Source organism: Myotis myotis, unplaced genomic scaffold (assembly GCF_014108235.1).
Source record: "Myotis myotis isolate mMyoMyo1 unplaced genomic scaffold, mMyoMyo1.p scaffold_m19_p_2, whole genome shotgun sequence".
NCBI classification, from domain to species: domain Eukaryota; kingdom Metazoa; phylum Chordata; class Mammalia; order Chiroptera; family Vespertilionidae; genus Myotis; species Myotis myotis.
Window position 1 is genome coordinate 164,110,496 of NW_023416324.1, and position 15,755 is coordinate 164,126,250.

Here is a 15,755-nt window from a genome sequence, read left to right on the forward strand (position 1 = left end):
AAAAGTAATTCCATTTGCCTATCAAGTAGATAATTGGGCCTTACAAATCTACAGACAAAAGATTCAAAAGACTCCAAAATTGAATCTGTATAACTTAAACTAATCTGTGCTATTAACCTCTATTATCAAGAACCTGCCTGTAAAGTCATTAATGCAACTAGCATTCATTGAGTATTTATTATATGCCAGACATATTTTGGAAAAAATGAAAAAAGAAGTGGCAACTCTAGTGACATATTTAAACTATAAAGCTTTGATATTTGTACTAAACTAGTGGCCTGGAGCACAAAATTCGTGCACTGGGGGGTGGGGTGGGTCCCCCAGCCTGGCCTATGCCCTGTCACACTGTGGGAGCCCCATGATCCATCGCCCCAAAGAGGTAGGCCTTGCCCACCCATCTGGGACTCCTCAATGGATTGCCCCAAAGAGGCAGGTCAGGCTGGGCCCCGGCGGAGGCCTGTGGACCCCCAGTACAGGCACGTGGAGGCTTCCGCCACGGCCCTGTCCCCGGTCCCGTCCCCGGCCCCGACACTGCAAGTCCCTGCCCACCTGCGCCTGCTGCACACAGCCTCCAGCTGATTGGTTGTTACGCGTGAGGGCGTCCCAACAATTTGCATATTAGCTTTTTATTAGTATAGATTACTCCATCTGACTTGATTCAATTATTTTTATAAAGCTATAACTGGAACACAGAAAGGTGTTTTCTAACAAGTTCCAAACCTTATAAATGGAATTAATTCGTATTTCCTCTATCAATGACATATTCTATATGTATAAAAACATTAAAATTAAATTAATAAGACGACAATGTACATTAAGAGACTTAAAACAGAAAGAAAACAAATTGCTAAACTTGAAACTATGCTTTTCCTCACTGATAAAAATACAAAATGAAATTAAAATGTTAACTTTCTTTCTCTATCAGGCAATGGAAATTTATCAAAAATGTATGAAGATTCTTCAATAAGGTATTGAGACACTGGATATCCACATGCAAAAAAAAGTTAAAACATTATATATAAAAACTAATGGAAAATTAATCAACAACCTAAATATAAGTGCTAAAACCATAAAACTCGTAGAAGAAAAAAGGGGTAAATTTTCATGACCTTGGATTTGACAATAGATTCTTAAATATGACCATTAAAAAAGCATAAGTGATGAAAACAAATTAGGATTTAATCAGAATTAAAACTTCTTATACACCAAAAAGCATTATCAAGAAAGTGAAAAGACAACCTACAGAATGGGAGTAAATCTTTGCAAATCATACAACTGATGAAGGTTTGATATCCAGAATATACTAAGAACTCCAACTCAACAACAACAAAAAAACAATAAAAAAATGGGCAAAGGACCCGAATAGACATTTCTCTAAAAAAGCTATACAAATGGCCAATAAGCACATGAAAAGATATTGAACATCACTATTCATTAGAGATATGCAAATCAAAGTTACAATATCACCTCTCACCTATTGGAAGGCTTTAATAAAAAAGGGAAAAATGAAACAGAAAGTAACAAGTATTGGTGAGAATGTGCAAAACTGGAACCCTCAAAAACTGCTGGTAGGAATGGGAAAGTGTGCATACTCTGTGGAAAACAATTTGGCAGTTCCTCAAAAAATGAACATAAGACTACTATATGATCCAGTTAATCTACTCTTAAGTATATGCTCAATAGAACTAACAACAGGAAACTGGATACTTACACCAGCGTTCAATGATGCATTATTCACAACAGTCGAAAGGTGGAAACAGCCCTAACTGGTTTGGCTCAGTGAATAGAGCGTCGGTCTGCAGACTGAAGGGTCCTAGGTTCGATTCTGGTCAAGGGCATGTACCTTGGTTAACCCCAGTGGGGGGTGTGCAGGAGGCAGCTGATTGATGTTTCTGTCTCATTGATGTTTCTAACTCTCTGTCCCTCTCCCTTCCTCTCTGTGAAAAATGAATAATAATTAAAAAAAAAGGTGGAAACAATCCACATGTCCACCAACAGATGAATGGATAAACAAAATGTGTTACATGCATTAAATGGATTAGTCAGCCATAAAAAATAAAATTCTGATATATATCCTACAATATGGATTAATCTTGAAAACATTATTGCTAAGTGAAATTAATCAGCCACAAAAGGACAATATTGTATGATTCCACTTATATGAAATACTTAAAATAGATAAATTCAGAGACAGAAAGGAGAATAGAAGTTATGGGGACACAGGGAATCATTGCCTAATGGTTACATATTTGATGTGATAAAAACAATTTTGGAAATAGTGATTACTGCATAACACTGGGAATATAACTAATGCCACAGAATTGTTCAATTAAAACTTATTAAAATTGTAAATTTTGTTACATATATTTTACCACAATAAACAAACTCAAAAAAATTTTAATACATGGGAACAAGTACTCTCTCACACTACCCTTGGAAATATAAATCCATACAAACTTTATAAAAACCAACTCAGTAGTAATTGTCTATAGCCATAAAAATATCTAACCTCTCTGACATAGTAATTCTGGAAATCTATCCTCAAGGGAATAATTTAAAAAGCAAATGTTTTAATACTCTTAATATATTCCCCTGAGCATTGTTTATACTTGGGGAAACGTGGAATATCCTAAATATCCAAAGGTGTTGAAATGGTTAAGTAAATAATGATAATTATATAAGATTAAATAAATATCAGGCAATAAGGATAAATCAACTGTAAAAACAGTTTGTAAGTCAAACAGAATACTGCCAATGACATGACATTAAACAAAAAAGGAAAAATGAAAAGTGTAAAATTATGGAAATAAATGTATGAAAAGTTAACCTCTGGGGGCAGGATTACAAGTAGCTTCTCTCCCCATTGCCTCATTTCACACTAAAGGCCCGGTGCATGAATTCGTGCACAGATGGGGTCCAGCTGGCCAGGGGGAGGGGACGCAGGAGGTTGGCCACCAGCCCTACCCCTGATTTGACTGGTTGGCCGGCCGGTGCGTCATAGTGATCAGTTGTTCCAGTCACTTGGCACTATAAATAAATAAATAAATAAATAAATAAATAAATATATATATCTCCATATTCTATTTTCCTAATTGTCAACAATAAATACACAATATTATAATGCAGTGTGAGAAATGGGAGACCCACTGTTCATATCAAGAGAAAAGCAATTATGATTGTTTACCATCCAATTCTCTAAAAGATAAAAGGAAAACCCATTTCACATGAGTTGTTCTAAAAGATGCTAACAAATTTTAGTGATATATAAGACTATTAGAGATGAAGGGTAAGGATCAAGCTCATTTTACAACTGAGGTTCAGCTCACAAAAGGGAAGCTGTAAAGAATTAGAAAAAGAACTGCTGAATTTCTGTTATTGGATTTCTTATTTCCCGTAGAAAGAGATTTTTGGCAACTAGATTTTGTTTCCTTTCTCTATTTCTAAGTACCCTTTTTTAAAAACCCTGAAATTTACACAATCTTAATCCACTCTCTTCTCTATACGGCACTAAGCAAATACTTTGAAAAAGAACATATGCCCCTGCCTCTAACTTAAGAAAGGCAAATACTGCTGAGAAAGTCATCGAAAAAACAACTGCCAATAAATGGCTAATTATTTTGTATCTACAACTTGGTAATAAATTTATTTTGTATACTGAAAAAAAACTGCTTTGCCCTAAACCAGATTTCAGAATAAAACGTACATCTTGGGCCATAGCGCCCCCTGGCATACCTAACTGCAACCACAGCATGGTCTTCAGATCGTTAATGCATTTTGATATACTCAAAACGTATTCATATTTCACAATAAACACAAATTAATTATATAAAACAACAACAACAAATTGCCATATCAACACACAGCATTTCCTAGCCACAGCTGATAATCAATTTAGGTAACAAAGATTTATAAAACAACAAAGTAAATTTTCATTTGAAACAAAATTACAGCCTTAAATAATAAATAACCAAATGAAGGTTAAATGATGAGGAACAGTACAGATATTAAATCATTAAAATGAAGAAAAATAAGAGGATATTTTCAATGCAGGATTAACAGTATAGTAAAATTTGGGGGAGTTCTACCAGAAGATTCTAAATTAGAAAATGTCAAAATTTAAGATTCTAATATAAATATTGAGGCTGCAATATACAGTGACCATTATATTTGGGTTATTAGAGAAAAGGAGGCATTTCAGCATAAGCTTTTTAAACTTGAAAAATCTTAGATACATATTTCATTAGACAATAGTGATTATTAGTCATCATTCTCTTCCTGCTCCATCTGTACCACTCAATAAGATCATCTCGAAGATTAAAAAAAGAATCTTGACCAGGTGACTAACAACTGTCTCAGTTGTTTCTATCCATAGCAACACCATGGAATCATTATCCTTCGAGGCCTTCAGAGACTTGTTTCCATGACAACAGAGACTATATAATATTAACACTGTGTCAAAGAACACTGCAGAAAATTGTAAATTCCTGTAAAATAACTGGATTGTACATATTTTAAAAACACTTTTTTAAACCAGTATTCAAATTGACAGCTTTTTGAAAAATGTTGAAATTATTAGAGATTCTTATTTTCTTCATATCTTTATATTTCATATTTACTGTGAGATCTTAAAATTCTGAAATCAGCTTTTAAAATGTAATAGATTTTCATAAAAGTGGTCTGAGCCTCATTAGGTACAGCCAGGTACATAATGTGTATTGCACATCTACATTTACGACTATGCAGCACCCTCTTCCACTTTCATTCACTCAATAATAAATTAAAAAAAGGTATATTAAGTGTATCTACCTGGATTAAATCTCTTTCTGCTTAATATAGTTAAAGTGGTTTTTATACAGGGTGGGGCAAAGTGGGTTTACAGTTATTCATTTGGAAAATAATACAATAATAAATAATACAAGAATAAACCTACTTTTGCCCCACCCTGTATATGCATAATGAATCCTGACTGATATAGGAAGAGACAGAAGGGACAATTGAGAAGTTGCTGTAAATATCCATCCTAGAGGGGACAGTGGCTTAAACCAAATGGTGGTCATGGTGAAAATGGGCATGAATAGGCAAATCAAGATAGATTTTGAATATATAATTTGTGTATCTGGCGACTGATGGAAAGTTGGGAGTGAGGCAAGACTATTAAGAATAATACCCACAATAGCCACTAAAAATTATCTGTTATACATCATAGTTAGATCAAAGTATAAAAGATCTGCAAGGCTATCTAAAAAACACTTAATATTTTTTCTCACTAAATTATTTATTAAAATGATTTTCATAGCATAAAATGAAACTCTAAAAGATAACTGAAATGCACTATCAGGTAATTAATAATTGTTTATATCTTATATTAACATGTTACATGAATGGGATAAACTGAGCTTGGGGTATACATAAAAATCAGTAAGATCTAAATAAATGTATATTCATGGAAAATGAAATATAGGAATTAGAAAATCTTTTATCAATACATTAGGTAATAAGGCGGGTAATTACCCTTGTGTAACTATTGGTCAATAAGAACCTTATTTTGTTTTTGAACAGCATAGTCATTCTTTTTAAAAGTATTTTTATTGGTTTCAGAGAGGAAGGGAGAGGGAGAGAAAGATGGAAACATCAAAGACGAGAGAAAATCATTGATCTGCTGCCTTCTGCACGCTCCACACTGGGGTTTAAGCCTGCAACCCGGGCATGTGTCCTTGACCGGAAATCAAACTGTGACCTCCTGGTTCATAGGTCGATGCTTAACCACTGAGCCAAGCTGGATGGGCTGCATAGTTAATATTCTTAATCCAAATTCCTTCGTTTAAAATATCTATTATGCTGTAGTGAGACATGTTTCTCTGATCTAATGTCAAAGAAGTTATCTAAGAGGGACAGTGAAACCAGGAAAAAAAATAATCCGTGAGCCTTTTGCATGTTTACAGAAGAATAAAATACAACACAGTAGATATATCAAAACTCTTCTTGAAAGTCACTGTACTCAGCAAGGGTCCAGTACCTTAAAATAAAGGTGTTCTTCATTGTCTAAATCTGTTTCTTATTTGCTTTTACCACAGTTACTGCAAACAAGTACCATCAATATAAGCTGGTACAGTGGGGGAAAAACAAACAAACATGTGCACCGGGCCTCTAGTCCTATTATAAAAAATGGGTGCAGATTTGTTAGTTCAGACAGACAGATCATCTAGTTCATGAATCTATATCTGCTTGCAAGATTCGTGATATTTAGTTAAGGTTTATCACTGCTTTATTATGAAAAGATGGTATTCTATCAGCATTCAGCTGATCATTTTGTACTGGAAGAAGGATGAGCCAACAATCAATAAAAATTTAAAATAAAGACCTAAAAATTGGACTTAAAGGTTACATAATTAACAAATAGGTATGAAACTACCAACTGCAATATGATTTTTTAAAAACTTGATTATATCAGAATGTGGCTAAAGAAACACACACGACCATGGACTAAAGGATTACTAACCTAAAACGGGTTCTTAATGCTTCCTAGTAACCACACATTTATCCTGTTCTATTCATTCTTCTACAAGTCCCTGATTATTCAAGCTCGGTACCTTTCTAAGTCATCCTCCCACTTAATATTTCAGCCATACTGACCTCCCTCCTGTTCCTCAAGTATCATAAAGATGCTCTGGCCTCAGTCTTTTATTTACTACTAGAGGCCTGGTGCTCAAAAATTCATGCACTGGAGGGGGGGAGTCCCTCAGCCCGGCCTGTAGCCTCTAACAGTCCCGGAGCCCTCAGAGGATGTCCTACTGATGTCTTAGGCCTGGAGCAGGTCTAAGTTGCAGTCTGGCCTCCCTCTGTGGAGGCAACCGGGCCAATCAGGGGAAGGTGCCGACCCCATCACCCCGCTGCTGCTGCCACTGCCAGCTGCCACAGCTGCCAGCCCTTGGCCCTCACTTCTTAGCACTGGCCCCACCCACTGCTCAATGGTGGGTGGGAGGCAATTAGGGGCCAGGCCGGCTGGAGGAGGGACTGTGGGAGGTTGAGGCACAGCAGGTCGCACCCCGTCCAGCCTCTGCGGAGGCGTGGCGCTAGGACTGGGCCCGCACCACTGCCTCTGCAGAAGAGGCAGCACTGGAACCAGGACTGTGCAGCCCCCTCTCCTGCTGCCTCTGCAGAAGGGGCCATAGTGCTGGACCGGCCTGCGCTGCAGCCTCTCCCAAGCCACCGGCCCTCGCAGCCACCGCGGCTTTGTCTAGATTCTAGACTCTAGAACAGGGGTGGGCAAACTTTTTGACTCGAGGGCCACAGTGGGTTCTTAAACTGGACCCACAATGGGTTCTTAAACTGGACCGGAGGGCTGGAACAAAAGCATGGATGGAGTGTTTGTGTGAACTAATATAAATTCAAAGTAAACATCATTACATAAAAGGGTACGGTCTTTTTTTTTTTTTAGTTTTATTCATTTCAAACAGGCCGGATCCGGCCCGCGGGCCATAGTTTGCCCACGGCTGCTCTAGAAGGATGTCCAGAAGCCATCCAGTCTATCCAGTCTAATTAGCATATTACACTTTTATTATTATAGATTCCTCTGCCTAGAATGGTCTTGGCTTCAGATATCTACATGGCTCAATTCTACAATTTCTTTCATGTCTCATTTAAATATGACTTTCCAGTTGAAGCCTGTCTTGGTTATCCTATTAACCCTCATCACACACAGATATATACATTTGCTATTATCTTTTTTTTTTTTTACTTTTTCTCCAGAAAACTATGTATTTTAGTTAATTGTGTTTGTCTTCTTCTCTTAAAATATAATCTCTTTAAAAGTAGGGATTCTTGTTCTATTCACCCCTGTACACCCAGTGCCTACAATAGTACCCAGCACACAGGAAGTATTTATTATATATCTGTTGAATAAATGAAACCAGTGACTGCCCAAAGAGATTGATTTCATCAGCATTCTAAAATGATAAAATGGCCGAAACCGGTTTGGCTCAGTGGATGGAGCGTCGGCCTGCGGACTGAAGGGTCCCGGGTTCGATTCCGGTCAAGGGTGTGTACCTGGGTTGCGGGCACATCCCCAGTAGGGGATGTGCGGGAGGCAGCTGATCGATGTTTCTCTCTCATCGATGTTTCTGGCTCTCTATCTCTCTCCCTTCCTCTCTGTGATAAATCAATAAAATATATATTTAAAAAAAATAAATAAATAAAATGATAAAATGACCGAGGGAATAGACTGTGTACATCCATGCCTCCTCCAATCCCCTTTCATGCTATATACATATCAGTTATTGCTAAAAGATTCTTTCTGTGTGCTTGGGCAACCACTACCAATCAGAAGGTATTCAAAATGATCTACCACTCGACGACCTTAGGTTTCAAAATTTAAAAACAACAATAAAAAACCCAGGTCTTGCTCACAGCTCATGTTTTAAAACCTAGAGGACCCTTCCTCCAAACTTCAGGGATCTACTAACTTCAACTTGGTTTCTAGGTTCCTCACCAGGTGGCAGCTGCTTCCTGTGGTTTATATCTCTGTTTTACCTTGGTGTTCCCATTTGTCTTCGGTTCTCCAATTCCATTGTAAACACCACCCCATAGCAAATTCTCTTTTGTTAAAATAATTGCCGTGATAATCTGTTTTCCTGATGGACTCTGCCAAGATTACCAATCCTCTGGCTAAAACATAATTCTTTATCATTCTATAATTAGGTTGCTTCTCCATATCTCTAGACCAGGGGTGGGCAAACTTTTTGACTCGAGGGCCACAATGGGTTCTTAAACTGGACTCAGAAGAAGGAGCTGCAGCCGTGTTTCCCGACGTTGCCATGTTAACACTGCTGCTGGTGAAGGAGCGGAAGGGAGAGCAAGAGAACCCTCCGCTCTTTCGGCTCCGCGGGCTGGATAGAACAGCCGAACGGGCCGGATCCAGCCCGCGGGCCGTAGTTTGCCCACGACTGCTCTAGACTCATCACTTAAAAGGCTAGAATATTTTGTGGAACTAATGACAATGCTAGTGGTGATTAAGATGCTAGTGACAATGATAATAAGTACTTTTCTGATGTCAGGTACTACAAAAGGGCTTTACAAGTATTGTCTTAATTCTCACTAAATCTTGATGCAGATATTTTCAACCCTACTTTCTACAGGTGGAGGAAAGAGACACAGAGAATTTAGGCAATTTGTCCAAGGTAACACAGCTAGTACTAGGTGTACTAGTTAATAATGTGGATATTTTTTCAATAGATGGAGTTACACATATGTTGATATATATGCGATTTGATATGTATGCTACTTTGTTGTATTGACAGCAAGCTTCAAAACGTCATATGTCAAATTTACTGAAGGTGTTAACATCAAAGATATTTTTACACTTTAGAATGTTGAATTTCGTGCCAAAAAAAGAGCATTTGTGGGAAGTTTTAATTCATTACTTGATTTTGAAGAAAAAGGTATCATATACTTCAGGAAACTTATGGTGAACATGCTCCATATCTCAAGATGCTTGTGAACTCTGGTTTAAACGCTTTAAATGTGATGATTTCGATGTGAAAGACAAAGAATGTCCAGGTCAACCAAAGACGTTTGAAGAACAACAATTACAAGCATTTTTGGATAAAGATACGTGTCAAACTCAAAAAACTTGTAGAAAGATTAAACGTTGCTCAGCAAACCATTTCTGATCGTTTACAAGCAATGGGAAAGATTTTAAAGGAAGGAAAATGGGTGCCACATCAACTGAACGAAAGACAAATGAAAAACCAAAAAGTCATCAGTAAAATGTTGCTTCAACGGCACGAAAGAAAGTCTTTTTTTTGCATTGAGTTGTGACTGGCGATGAAAAGTGGATTTATTTTGAGAATCCCAAATGCACAAAATCATGGGTTGATCCAAATCAACCATCAACATTGACTGCAAGGCCAAATCGCTTCGGAAAGAAGACAACGCTCTGCGTTTGGTGGGATCAGGAAGGTGTGGTGTATTATGAGCTTCTAAAACCAGGTGAAACCATTAATACTGATCACTACCAACAACAAATAATCAATTTGAAGAACGCTTTGATCATGAAATGACCAGAATGTGCTAGAAGACATGGCAAAGTAATTTTGCTTCATGATGATGCACCATCACACACTTCAAAACCAGTTAAAAACACGTTAAAAGATCTTGCCTGGGAAGTATTAACCCACCCGCCTTATTCACCAGACCTTGCTCCTTCAGATTACCAGTTGTTCCAATTGATGGCACATGCACTTTCTGAGCAGCACTTCAAAGCGTACGAAGAAGTGGAAAATTGGTTCTCTGAATGGTTTGCGTCAAAACAAGGAAAGTTCTATTGGGACAGTATCAACAAATTACCTGAAAGATGGGGGAAATGTATAGCTAGCGATGGACATTACTTTGAATAAAGCACTTTTGATGTTTCTCTTGAAATTATCGTGTTTTCTTTGATTAAAAATCTGCCATTATTAACCGGTACACCTAGTATATGGCAGAATAGAGATTTAAACCCAGACCATCATCATCTAAAGACAGCATGCTCAAGTAGTATATTGTCTCTTTAAAATAGTTCAAAAAAAGTGTATTGTCTTTATTGTTACTACTATATTTTAATAGAAAGACAATATATAACAATGCAGAAAAAAAACTTCATTAACTCTTAGGTCAAAGGTTAGCGAACTTTTTCTGAAAGGGCGAGGTAATAAATATTTTAGACTTCAGAGACCATGCACTTTCTGTTGTAATTACCCAACATTACTGTAGTAGCTTGAAAGTAGCCACAGGCAATACCCAAATAGGCATGGCTGTATTCCAATTAAACTTGACTGACAGGCCTGGCCAGTGTGGGCCAATTGGTTGAGTGCCATGCCATGCCTTGAGAGGTCACCGGTTGGATTCCAGTCAGGGCATGCCCATGTTGTACTCTCACATTGATGTCTCTATCTCTCCCTTTCGCCCCCCCCCTCTAAAAAATAAATAAAAATATTAGAAAATAAAAACATTAAAAATAACTCCACATTATTTATAAAAGCAGATGGCAGGCTGGATTTGGCCTACAGGCTGCAGTGTCACTTTAAAAAAGAAAAAAGACTGATTGTCAATGAAGAAAATAGAAAATGACTTCAAGACACCCAGCTTAGTTTTTACTAACCACAACTGGTTTAATTATGTTGCAATGTTTAATCTATGATAATAAAAAAAAGCAACTCCTTCCCCCAAAATGGAAGTGAGAATTAAAAAAACAAAAAAGTACATATGGAAATTTTAAGTTTACTCTAGAATTCTTTAAAAGACTTTTATAAAAAAGGCCTATATAATAAAGCTGTGTTCTTTTAACTGAAAGAATTTAAGCTCTATACTGTATATAGTCTTTCAGTTTGGAAAAGGTGATTAAAATGACCGTTGTTCTGCTCCCCTCCCTCTACCCCCCATCTCCAATCAGCTATGGTACTTAGCTGAAACAAAGAATATCAAAATCTGTATGCTTCTTGTTTGATTTTCCTCTCTTTCAAAATACTTTCAAACTGATTTCTTTTTCAAGTTTATAACACTTTGATATATTAGATGGGTCTATGAAGATTATTCCTTTAAAAACAGAAAAATAACCTGACCTATATGGCTGAACAGTTAAGCATTGATCCAGGAACCAGGAGGTCACTGGTTCGATTCCTGGTCAGGGCACATGCCCGGGTTGCGGGCTCCATCCTGTGAGGGGTGTGTAGGAGGCAGCTGATCGATGCTCTCATTGATGTTTCTCTCTCACTATCCCTCTCCCTTCCCCTCTCTCTGAAAACCAATAAAAAAGAAAAAAAAATGAAGCATGGGTCTATTTGATTCAAATCTCATATTATAATCTTATTTTCTCAGGACCAACAAAAATTTTGTAGGGCAATCAATTAGTTCCATCCTGTCATAACAACTTCTTCACACTCCAGTGCTGGCTGAGTCAATGGTCACAGTTTAGATTTCACAATACTGTAAATACAGTTCAGAAAGAACTAAACTGGGGTTTACTAAAGGATAAAGTATGAATTGGCAGGGCTCCTGTTAAGGAGTGAGGGAGAAAAATCTTTTAAATAAATTTACCTAGGGGCAGAATAAGTAGTGTCCAGGCTTCTCCTAAAATTCCACTGCTTCCAGATGTCATAGCCAGTTGGTTTACACTTGCACAAAACAAGTCCACTCTTTGTTGACTGATTTACATGTGCCTATAAAAGTATCACACCAATTGTTTTTAAGGGTTAAGTATATTAATAGTTATAGGCTACTATTCTCCACAGTTTGAACAACTATTTTTACCTTTATCAAAATTCTAAATTTTGACACAAAAAGGAAGCTGAAATTGTTATCTAAATAACAGTGCCAGGAAGTACAAAGAATAACACAGTAAAAGATCTTTAGAGAAAACAATGCTAAGTCAAATTTAAAATATATATATATTGATTTCAGAGAGGAAGGGAGAGGGAGAAGAAGAAACATGAATGATGATAGAGAATCATTGATCAGTTGCCTTCTGCATACCCCCTACTGGGGATCGAGCCTGCAACCCGGGCATGTGCTCTTGGCCAGAATCAAACCCAGGACCCTTCAGCCCGCAGGCCGATGCTCTATCCACTGAGTCAAACCAGCTAGGGCTCAAATTTTAACAATAAGAATTTAAGTCCTTTATATGTGTAAGAATACATACACCTCAATTTTTCTCAGCCGGCTTTGAATTACTTTTGAAATACTAGTATACACAATTTGACAAAATCCTACACAATGTAGAATTGCTAATTTTTAAGCCATAGTTCTACATAAAAATGGCTTGGGAAATCTACAGTGGCCAAACTATATTTGGAAATGCCAAACTTCCTTGCAGCCATAATCAGATTAAATGAAAATAAACAACATATCACATTTGTTTATTCATTCAACAAATATTTCTAGAGTGCTTTTACCATGCTAGGCTCTGGTTATACAAGAGAAGAAAACATACATCTTGTGAAGCTTATGTTTTAGCAGCTGACATTAAAAAAATCATTGCCCAATTGGTTACTGAAATACAGTTGTGATGAGAAGTATAAAATAAATTCTCATGAAAACAAACACTGCTTGAAAATAAACAAAGGGCAAAAATGTAGCACAAGCTGAATCACCTATCCTGACCCCATGAGCATGTAGGTCAGTAATTTTCCAGCATTTTTTTTTTTTAAACCTACTTGTCCTTGACAAAAAAGGGCCATCTAACAATCATGATACTATGTAGAAGCTACAAAGATGAATGCAACACACTTCCTATTTGTAGAGATTATATACAAATTTCACTCATTTAGGTCTTCAAACTAAAGCCAACCTAATCTACATTAAGATATTAATTTTGTTTTTAATAGACTTTACTTTTTAGAGCAGTTTCAGGTTCTCAGCAAAATTGGGCAGAAATTAGTTTGCATAAAACCTCTGCACACATACATGCATAGCTTCCCCGCTTATCAACATTTGCCACCAGAATTGTACATTTGTACAGCTGATGAGCCTACATTGACAAACTATTATTACCCAAAGTTCACAGTTTATATTAGGGTGCACTTCTGGTGTTGCACAGTGTCTGGCTTTAAACATGCCCACCATATAATATTATACTGAATAGTTTCACTGCCCTAAAAATCCTGTGCTCTACCTATTCATCCCCTCCCACTTTCCTAACCCTTGGCAACTGCTGATCTTTTTACTGTCTCCATAGATTTGCCTTTCCAAGAATATCATATAGTTGGGAGCATACAGTATGTAGCTTTTTCAGATTGGTGTGTTTCACTTAGTAAAATGCAGTTAAGGTTACTCCATGTCTTTTCATTTTAAAAAATCCATGAAATAACATTCTATTGTCTGGATGTACCATAGTTTAATTATTCATTTACCTACTGAAAGGCATCTTGGTTGTTTTCAAGTTTGGGCAATGAAGAATAAAGCTGCTATAAACATCTGTGTGCAGGTTTTTGAGTGGACATAAATTTTCTACTGATTTGGGTAAGTACCAAGGATTATGATTGCTGGATTATATGATTAATTTGGTATTTTTTAAAAGCTTATATTAACTACTAGGGGCCCAGTGCATGAATTCGTGCACCTTGAAAGGAACTGTGGGCCTTGAAGCTGTGGTAGGCACAGGGACACGTCTCGGCCCATCCTCCACGCCCCCACCTGGCCCCTCCCGCTGCAGCGCCCAGTCCTGTCTACTGGCAACCCCACTCCCAAGCGCTGATGGGATGGAGTGATTGGGGCCAGCACCAGCAGCGGGTACGAGCAGGACAGGTGCTGTCAGTGGGTGTGAGTGGCGGCTGCTGGTCCCGATCGCCCCTCAGAAGCAGGGGGAGGTGGAGAAGCCCGCAGGGGCGATCAGGGTTGGCAGCCGCCACTGGCACCCACTGATGGCCCTGAGTGATTGGGACCGGCAGCGGGTGCGAGCAGCGTCTCTGGCGCTGGCTGCAGGTGTGAGTGGGGCTCTCGCTGGCAGCAGGTGTGAGCGCCAGGTGGGACCGTGGCACACAGGAACAAAGAATTTTCAATAACCACCAGAGGCTGGCCCCGATGACAGCGACTGGCGCCCCACCTTGGTCTGGCGCCACTGCTCACCTGCTCCACCATCCCACTGCGGCCAACGCCCATCACGTTCCGCACACACACCTTGGTGGTCAGCACATGTCATAGTGTTCAGTTATGCTACCGTTTGGTCTATTTATTATATAGGACTAGAGGCCCGGTGCACGAAATTGATGCACAGAAGGGGGGGGGGGGGGGGGGGTCCCTCAGCCCAGCCTGCACCCTCTCCAATCCGGGACCCCTTGGGGGATGTCCGACTAAACTGGCAGTCAGACATCCCACTCGTGATCCGGGACCACTGGCTCCTAACCGCTCACCTGACTGCCTGACTGATCGCCCCTAACCACTCTGCCTGCAGCCTGATCGCCCCTAACTGCCCTTTCCTGCCAGCCTGACAGCCCCTATCTGCCGTCCCCTGCCGACCTGATCACCCCTAACCGCCTCTGCCTCGGCCCCGCCACCATGGCTTTGTCCGGAAGGATGTCTGGAAGGTTGTCTGGAAGATGTCTGGCCTAATTAGCATATTACCCTTTTATTAGTATAGATTATAAACAATTACTTTTTATTTAATCTTCATCTCTATGTTTTTCTAAACTGTCCTAATGTGCAAATGACTAGGTCTTAAACATCGTTTAATGTATTTTTTTAGTAGGTAGACATATAGGTTCCCTGAAAAAAGTCCACAATATTCTTTGGGTGAAAAGGGAAAACAAGTTCCAAATCTGAGTCATGGTGTTAATCATATAAAATTAGTGGCCTTTTGAGTAGAAAACTAAACTCTGTCAAAATGCAGCATCTCGCAACCAGTATAATAGAGTTTTTAACTTAATTTTGATGGGTTTGGTTAGTCAATACCCAAAGGAGACTGTTTCTACCCATTCTCCTGGAAACTATCCTACTATCAGAGTCAGCATTTCCAAAGTAGTTTCAGATTCTCTACCTACTGTGTATATTCTAGTTTAATACAAAGACATTATACTCCTAAATATAAGCAATTTCACTCCTTAGAAATGCAGAAAAAATTTATATTTGGTCATCACTTCAAAACTCCGTTATCATTAGGCATTAGGCTAAATGTATATGAAACTTGAACAGATAAAGTTAGGCCAATCCAGGTGGTCTAAGATGAAGATGTCTTAGTGTGAATATTCCCACCAGCTGCCTGGTGGGAACTGTTAGAGGATTAATGG

The 15,755-nt window shown here is 38.4% G+C and overlaps 1 protein-coding gene across 22 annotated transcripts in view; it reads right to left on the reverse strand.

Annotated features, from left to right (window-relative positions):
• The window catches only part of DLG1 (discs large MAGUK scaffold protein 1), a 291,832-nt gene that overhangs the window by 158,389 nt on the left and 117,688 nt on the right, over positions 1 to 15,755 (reverse strand). The gene's annotated exons all lie outside the window — the stretch shown is intronic.